This window comes from Pecten maximus, chromosome 8 (genome assembly GCF_902652985.1).
Source record: "Pecten maximus chromosome 8, xPecMax1.1, whole genome shotgun sequence".
Classification (NCBI taxonomy): Eukaryota; Metazoa; Mollusca; class Bivalvia; order Pectinida; family Pectinidae; genus Pecten; species Pecten maximus.
Window position 1 is genome coordinate 28,218,826 of NC_047022.1, and position 9,648 is coordinate 28,228,473.

Sequence of the window (9,648 nt, forward strand, 5' to 3'; positions counted from 1 at the left end):
GTATACGTAGTATCTTTATCGTCTACCTTACTCTGGCGTGACGATGTATACGTAGTATCTTTATCATCTACAATGTACCTTACTCTGGCGTGACGATGTATACGTAGCATCTTTATCATCTACAATGTACCTTACTCTGGCGTGACGATGTATACGTAGTATCTTTATCATCTACCTTACTCTGGCGTGACGATGTATACGTAGTATCTTTATTATCTACCTTACTCTGGCGTGAGATATAAGCTGTCCAAGCTTGCTATTTGCATTCTATATGAGATTGTGTGTCTATTATACGAAAAGTTATGTAATATTTCCTTCACTTGTATATAACCATCATTGGACCTTAACTCTTACACTAACAATATTAACTAATCATTATATTATGTGTATGTATTACAGGTAGCAGTCATCCTTTGATTGAGTAGAAATAAAGCCATCTTGACAAAGGAAGGTGTTGATTCTCATTTAAATATTTTCCATTTTTAATCAATATTCAAAGTTATAAAATCATGAGGAAGATATATTTTCCCAGCTTAAGCATTTAAAATATGTTTCTTCCTCTATACATACCGTATTTGACCTAATAAGGGCGCAGGGCGCGGGTAATTGACAGTGGGGGCGCCCTTATTAAGATTAGTTATTCTGAAGTTTTATGAAACAGACTATACCTTATAGCAGAATACCCAAGGTTGTGGAAACGGTAAAATATTCAGTCATAAAAATTATCCAGATGAAGATATCTATTCATTATCATATATTAAGCTTAAACATCACTTGAATACTCCTGTAAACTTGTAAACCATGCCAGCTGATCTTTAGACCAGATAACGTGTGTTCCACCATTTATGTTCAAATGGAACTCTTTTGTGTTCTATTTATAGAAACAGGGGATTTCCCAGATCATATCAGACATCGTTTTCTTTGACCTCATAATTGATTTACAATGTCTTTTACCAGCTTTCTGTTCTGAACAAAAGTTATTTATCAACAAGAATGAAGTCTTTACTTTATCTTCAAATAAAGATGGTAAGTTATTATTTGTATGTGTGTTTAGTTTTGGGTGCTCTTTGCACTGACATGTCATCTGTAGCCTGTAGGAATACACAAAATGTGGCGAAAACATGTGTTCCAGTTACTTAATTTGCTGAAGAAAATTGAACACATAAAGTAGCGAAATATTTCACATGAATTATTACTTTTGAACACCATTTTGACACTCAGTCAAAGATTTATTTCCTTGAAAAAAGGTAGGGGCGCCCTTATTAGGTCAAATACGGTACATATAATGTGTTACTATTTTCCCAAAATGAAGCAGAAGAAAATATCAATATCTAATAAAATCTAAATAAAATTCTTTTTCTCACATACTTTAAACTAGAAATGTCCCTAAGACGTACATGCCCCCACTGCCACTTGACACTCCCGTCAGTTGAGGACAGCATCAGCAGTTCCGAGATTAACTAATTTGATCGGGGCGTGACATGACGGGTAGGGATGCCACAGGCCGGGACGGTTGTGGGTAACACTAGGGATGCCACAGGCCGGGACGGTTGTGGGTAACACTAGGGATGCCACAGGCCGGGACGGTCGTGGGTAACACTAGGGATGCCACTGGCCGGGACCGTCGTGGGTAACACTAGGGATGCCACTGGCCGGGACGGTCATGGGTAACACTAATTCCCCCCAATTTCATGGCGAGGGCATAAAAAGTAACAAATTGTAATTACCCGGTAAGCTGTTGTGAAACCTTTTCATTACACCATCATCAATGTCCCTTGAAATGTATGTGCATTGAAATTAATGATGTTATCAATTTGCATCATGGTTACACAAAAATGAAAAGATGACATTAAATATTGGCACACTATTGTGAGTAGCATCATAGCATGAGCCTGGAGCACTTGTTTTACACAATCTCTACGAACGATGGACATACTTACATATAAAATCACCCAGGAAGAGAAATCACAATTATTTATAAACTAAATCTACTAGTAAATTATCAGTAAAACATTTTGTTGTTTGATTGTTTATGAACAGCATAAAATATTAGTTTGTTGAAAGTATAAGGTATACAAATTAAATGTACTTTTTGTTAGAATTGAAAATCTGAATATGAGCTACATGTATCTTAATTCTGCTATGAAATTCTTAGAAATACTACTTGTCATCTATATTCTATAGACAGATCTAGAGGGTGGACAATCTCAATTCTCAGATGGTGAGGTCAAGACAAGACAGAATTTATCATACTTAGTCAATGTGTCATATAATAATTACCAGGAATTATGATTATCATCTTAGTATAGTATATACTACGCTGTATGTAACATAATTACCAGTAATATATAGTATATACTACGCTGTATGTAACATAATTACCATCAATATATAGTATATACTACGCTGTATGTAAACATAATTACCAGTAATATATAGTATATACTACGCTGTATGTAACATAATTACTATCAATATATAGTATATACTACGCTGTATGTAAACATAATTACCAGTAATATATAGTATATACTACGCTGTATGTAACATAATTACCAGTAATATATAGTGTATACTACGCTGTATGTAAACATAATTACCAGTAATATATACACTGTATGTAACATAATTACCAGTAATATATAGTATACTACGCTGTATGTAACATAATTACCAGTAATATATAGTGTATACTACGCTGTATGTAACATAATTACCAGTAATATAGTGTCTACTACGCTATATGTAACATAATTACCAGTAATATATAGTGTATACTACGCTGTATGTAACATAATTACCAGTAATATATAGTGTCTACTACGCTATATGTAACATAATTACCAGTAATATATAGTATATACTACGCTGTATGTAACATAATTACCATCAATATATAGTATATACTACGCTGTATGTAAACATAATTACCATCAATATATAGTATATACTACGCTGTATGTAACATAATTACCATCAATATATAGTATATACTACGCTGTATGTAAACATAATTACCATCAATATATAGTATATACTACGCTGTATGTAAACATAATTACCAGTAATATATAGTATATACTACGCTGTATGTAACATAATTACCAGTAATATATAGTATATACTACGCTGTATGTAACATAATTACCAGTAATATATACGCTGTATGTAACATAATTACCATCAATATATAGTATATACTACGCTGTATGTAACATAATTACCATCAATATATAGTGTATACTACGCTGTATGTAACATAATTACCATCAATATATAGTATATACTAATGCTGTATGTAACATAATTACCAGTAATATATAGTATATACTACGCTGTATGTAACATAATTACCAGTAATATATAGTGTATACTACGCTGTATGTAACATAATTACCAGTAATATATATTGTCTACTACGCTATATGTAACATAATTACCAGTAATATATAGTATATACTACGCTGTATGTAACATAATTACCATCAATATATAGTGTATACTACGCTGTATGTAACATAATTACCATCAATATATAGTGTATACTACGCTGCATGTAAACATAATTACCAGTAATATATAGTATATACTACGCTGTATGTAACACAATTACCAGTAATATATAGTGTCTACTACGCTATATGTAACATAATTACCAGTAATATATAGTGTATTATCAGATTCCAGTTAACAAGGAAGCTGCTGCTTATCCTGATAATCAGCCAGGAACAATTCAGATTTCCTGTCAATATTACACATTTTTATCTTCGATTAAAGAATTCTGTTTGATAAACAAGTTTTCGTATTAATTTGAGATAGAAATATTCTTTAAGAATTCTTATTTTGAATGGTTATATATTTTTTTTTCTGGGTGTACACCATGTATCTAATACTTGATTATCGTATTCAAGGGTCAAGGTCGGGTGGCACAGTGGTAATTACTGGCCTTTAACCAAGGCGACCGGGTTTGTAAATTTTCAAGGCAATCCACCCCTTCATTAAGACACAAGTAAATTACAAACAATCACATATAGACATAGAACATGGAACAGTTACACATGTTTAGTAGATAAACAACGAACAAACAATATCGTTATCTGTGTGTTAATGATTCCTTCGATTGATAATTTATTCCCCGAAGGCCTATTGTAATTAATCTTGGGTAGTGTACAGATGGTATAAATGAATAGCATAATAAAAGGTTCAAAAAGTAACAGCACAAGATAAAATGATGTGATGACAGCACTAATGCTATTAAGCAAATGTTTCTGTTTATCTCCGCAGTTGGTTGATTTCGTCCCACAAAACTCGGCCAAAACTGGAGGCAGCGGGTAGCAATGACAATATCGGGTGGCAATCTGTGATTAGATCCCCATAGTTTAAACAATCAAAATTTATTTAGAAGATGATCAAATATTGTTATGTTTGGGTCAGAATGTTGTGGATGACTTGTCCAAAAAATCTGGTCCAATATGGATTAATTGTTTCCTCCAATAAGAGATGATATATACACTAGCGGATCCAGGGGGGGAGGGGGGGTCCTAGGGGCCCTTTTTCGGATGAGGAATTTTTTTTTTTATAGCCTTTAAAAAAAAACGCCTATGCCAAATTCCTGGATCGGCCCCTGTATAAATGTTGCACTCCAATAGGCTAATGAAGAACAAATATAAACATCTATAAATGAATTGATATGAAATCCATACAGCCATCAGTGCCGATTCTGTCAAAATATCAATACCAGACATTTCAGCAAATTACGTCCCCTACTGGATGTGAAATTATATGCAAAGAATGCACAAATAGATAAAGCAAACCCATACTCATAAGGGGCTGTGATCGTGTAGTTGGTTAGAACGCTGGCAACGTAGCCTCAGTGTTAGAGTGCCGGCCACGTAACCTCATAGTTAGAGTGCATGTGCCGGCCATGTAACCTCAGGGTTAGAGCGCTAGCCACATAACCTCAGGGTTAGAGCGCAGGCCACGTAACTTCAGGGTTAGAGTACCGACCATGTAACCTCAGGGTTAGAGTACCGACCATGTAACCTCAGGGTTAGAGCGCAGGCCACGTAACTTCAGAGTTAGAGCGCCGGCCACATAACCTCAGGGTTAGAGCGCAGGCCACGTAACTTCAGGGTTAGAGTACCGACCATGTAACCTTAGGGTTAGAGCGCAGGCCACGTAACTTCAGAGTTAGAGCGCAGGCCACGTAACTTCAGGGTTAGAGCGCAGGTCACGTAACATTGGGGTTAGAGAGTCGACCACGTAACCTCGGAGGTTAGAGCACCGGCTATGTAACCTCGGGTGAAGATCCGAGGTGCATGATTTAATGCTCCTTACCCATGTCGGTTTACGTTTCTCTGGAAGCTGAGAAACGCACCGTTTGTGCTGTAATTGCTGTCCTCTTGCAAGACACTTTACCCTAATTGCTCTGGACAGCATGTGATTGGGCCTCCTGTATTGTTCAGCAAGGTATACGTATTCACCAACTAATACAACAAGACCCTGTCTAACAATAACCCTGGCTGCCCACAGAGTAATAAACCCAGCAAACAAACAAATAAACATATCGAATTCAAGGAAAAACACTACACAAACCCAATGGTAAGACATTCTCTCCTGAGAACATGAAAAATACATGTAGACAGATATAGCAGTATATTATCATGAGGGATATATTTATAATGAAATTCCTCCTTTTTTCCACATATATTTCTCCCTTTTTCTCATTTTGGGAAAACACACCTCATTGCTTGGAGAAACGGCCTGTTTTTGGCTTAAATTTTATAATAACAAAACATGTCACTGCAGAAGAACATGTATACTGCCAACGGCAAACATGCACATTATTACTGTAGGTGCTGAATTAATTAATGCCATAACAATGTATGTGACCATAATACATTGTCACATATCACAATTACAATACCATGAAAAAAAATCAATCTGGCTATATAGCTTGTTCTACAGCTAGTCTATAGTATGTATACATGTACATAAGAATATTAAGCCTTACAGCTTGAGAAAGTCATCATTTCTCATGAATCAGCCCCTGGTATGTATACATGTGTATATAACTATGTTAATACGCTAATACCGGTCACTATCGATAGCCGATTAATAGCTCAAGATAAAGACATTACTGTTATTTTTACATATATCCCTCCATGCTCGTCACAATATTATGTACAGTATAACTGTGATATTTTCCAGGAGTTAGAATCATTAGTACTAGAACTTTCAGATACCAAAAGTGTTATTTTGATTGGTGATTTTAATAGCCGTACACGTACGATTGATGATTTTATCTTATACGACACCATTCAGGAAATTGTGAGAAATCATATTGAGTCTATTTTTCAATACTATGGTGATGATGCTGATGAAAATCTGTCTGTAAGGGTCAACCCAGATCCTGGTATAAACGTTTTTGGTAATAGGTTGATAAATTTGTGTAAATCTACTGGTATTCGTATCAGAAATGGCAGAGATACTATTGGATCTGCTTCTAGTGACTTTACTTTTTGTGGTACAAATGGAATGAGTGTAATTGATTATATGTTAATGCCTTTCACTCTATTTGATTTGGTCAAAAAGTTTAATGTTGGTAGTTTTACAAGTTTTTCTGACCACGCCCCGTTACATGTAGAACTTTTTGTTAAACATTTACGCAAAGAGGCAATTTATTACGAAGATAAATGTAATGGGAAAATTAATATTAAGTATGTATGGAATGATGATTTGAAATATCAATTTATTGAATCTCTGAATATCAACTCTGATAAATTAAAGGATAATGTCAAAATCGCAGGGGAAGTTAATCAGGAATCAATTGATACCTGTACAAAAAATTTTACCAAAGAATTACAGAATTTGATGGATCCATTTTTCCGAAAGGTTGTTGTAGATGATATATCCAAAAAAACTCCAATTGATGTAAATTTTTTAAAAGATAAGACCATGGATGATAAACCATGGTTTAACGATGAAGTTCGAAAATTTCGTAAACTATACTTGAAAGCATTAAATGATTTTAATAATACCAAAAATGAAAGAACCCATACAGAACTAACCCTTAGAAAAAGACAATATAAATTATTGGAATCTAGATTGAAAAGACAATATTTAAATTACGAGGGTGACAGGCTGGAGTTTTTACGGAAATACAATCCAAAATGTTTTTATAAAAACTTTGCTAAAAACAAGCCCAGTAAACCAAAAATGTCCATGGCGGAAATTTTTGATCACTTTAAGCAAGTAGCAAATTCTGGAAATAGTAATGTTGAGGATGCGATAGATGACGTCATCAGTGATGACGTCATATTCGACGAACTAGATCACCCAATTTCACTCCATGAAATAACAACATCAATCATTAATCTTAAAAAGGGAAAATCCCACGGTCCAGACGGATTGTTAAATGAATGTTTTATTGAGGGAAAATTGTTTTTACTTCCGGTTTTAAATTTACTATTTAATAATATATTAGATTCAGGATGTATCCCAAGTGAATGGTCCTCTGTAATTATTGTACCTGTACATAAAAAAGGTGTCTGTACGGACCCAAATAACTTTAGAGGCATAAGTTTGATAAGTTGTCTATGTAAACTTTTTACCTCTATACTTAATAAACGTCTCTTGGACGTATGTACAAAACAAAATATTTTAACTGACGCTCAATTTGGTTTTCGTCCTGGAGTTAGTACTGTGGACGCTATCTTTGCTTTGCAATCAATTATTTCAAAAACTTTGTCAGAAAAAAAGAGATTATATTGTTGTTTTGTTGATTTTCGTAAGGCATTTGATTACGTTGATAGGGTAAGTCTGTGGTATAAATTATCAAAGTTGGGCATCCGAGGTAAATTCCTAAAGACAGTTAAGTCCCTTTATTCTTTGGTAAAGTCGTGTGTATTAATTAATGGCAGATGCTCAAACTATTTCACAAACAATGTCGGATTGATGCAAGGCGAAATATTGTCCCCGTTACTTTTTTCTTTATTTGTTAATGATTTTGAAAATAGTTTTATTGAAAACGGTGCCACCAATTACGACTTTGGAGAACTGAGTTTATTCCTACTACTGTATGCAGATGATTAAGTATTAATCTCTGAAACAATCGATGGTCTTCAAAATCTCTTAAATAACTTATATGAATACTCCGAAAAATGGAAACTAGAAGTGAATACAGATAAAACCAAGATAGTTGTTTTCAGAAATGGTGGTCGTATAAAAGACAATGAATTTTGGAAATATAATGGCTGTAACATTGATATAGTAGACAATTTTTGTTATCTCGGTGCCCTGTTCAGATTTAATAATAAGTTTACCCATATGGTTAAGCATGTGGCTGATCAGGGTCGTAAAGCACTTTTTGCTTTACGGTCCAAATGCAACCGTTTTCAATTAAATATTAAGACATTGTTAAATCTTTTTGATACATTTGTTGGAAGTGTTTTAAATTACTCTTGTGAAATATGGGGGAGGTATAATTGTACAGTAATTGAAAAAATTCATTTGGAATTTTGTAAAAATATACTTGGTGTTAAGAAATCTACCTGTAATGCTATGGTTTATGTTGAATTAGGTCGATTGCCACTGGCAAATGAGCACATATTTAGGATGATAAAATATTGGTTTAAGTTACTAAGTCATGAAAATTGTATCTTGAATGAAGACAATGTCACTTTAAAATATTATTTAACCAAGTCATTACATAAACAACATAGAATTGCAATAACTAAGTTACGCTTGTCTGCACACAATCTTGCTATAGAAGTTGGTAGAAGTAGAAATATTGACAGGAAAAATAGACTTTGTATAAACTGTACTCAAAACGAGGTTGAGGATGAATTTCACTTTTTACTTATATGTCCTAAATATTCAGAGATAAGGAAGAAATTTATCAAAAAATATTACTGGTACAAACCTTCTGTCTTTAAAGTTTTAAATTTACTGAACTCAAATAAAACAAAGGAACTACACAGATTAGGTAAATTCATTATACACGCAAATAAACAGAGAATGATGTAATATGTGTTTAATTATGTTGCAAATGTATTGATAAATGTATATATAGATTAATCGTAAATATTATAATGTACCTTATGTAATATGTATATCATAATGTTAATGTTCATCTTCATATGTTATCCTTTGTATTCTGTACAATATGTAATATCATGTAATATGTTTTGTACACCACTGATTGGCTGTCAAGCCAAAAGTAATAAAATGAATTGAATGTGGACATACAACCTGACAATATCACAACAGAGATGACCTATTAAAATCTACAGACAGCAAACTGGACATCTATATTTTCACAAATAAAAAGAAGTCCCAAACTATATCGTGCAGTTAATGACAGTACTGAAGATTTAAACACAGGCATGCTGTATACCTACAGCTGTAGATCATGTGACAGGTGTGCAGAAATATACATTACATGCACAATCTGTAAATCTTGTACAAAGATGCATATTGACATATGGTGTACCTATGTTGATGGTTGAGCTGTGTATTGCTATTGTAATTATTTTTGTCTAAGTATATCCATAGCTGTTATATTTTTTTTAAGTTTGATCATGTGTCATATTGATTCTGATAGATGAGTGCAGTCTAGATCTGTCACAATGTTTACATACGGTACCA

General features: G+C 33.7%; 1 protein-coding gene across 1 annotated transcript in view; it reads right to left on the bottom strand.

The window, feature by feature from the left end:
• Positions 1 to 9,648, bottom strand: part of LOC117333066 (active breakpoint cluster region-related protein-like) — a 62,055-nt gene that overhangs the window by 49,844 nt on the left and 2,563 nt on the right.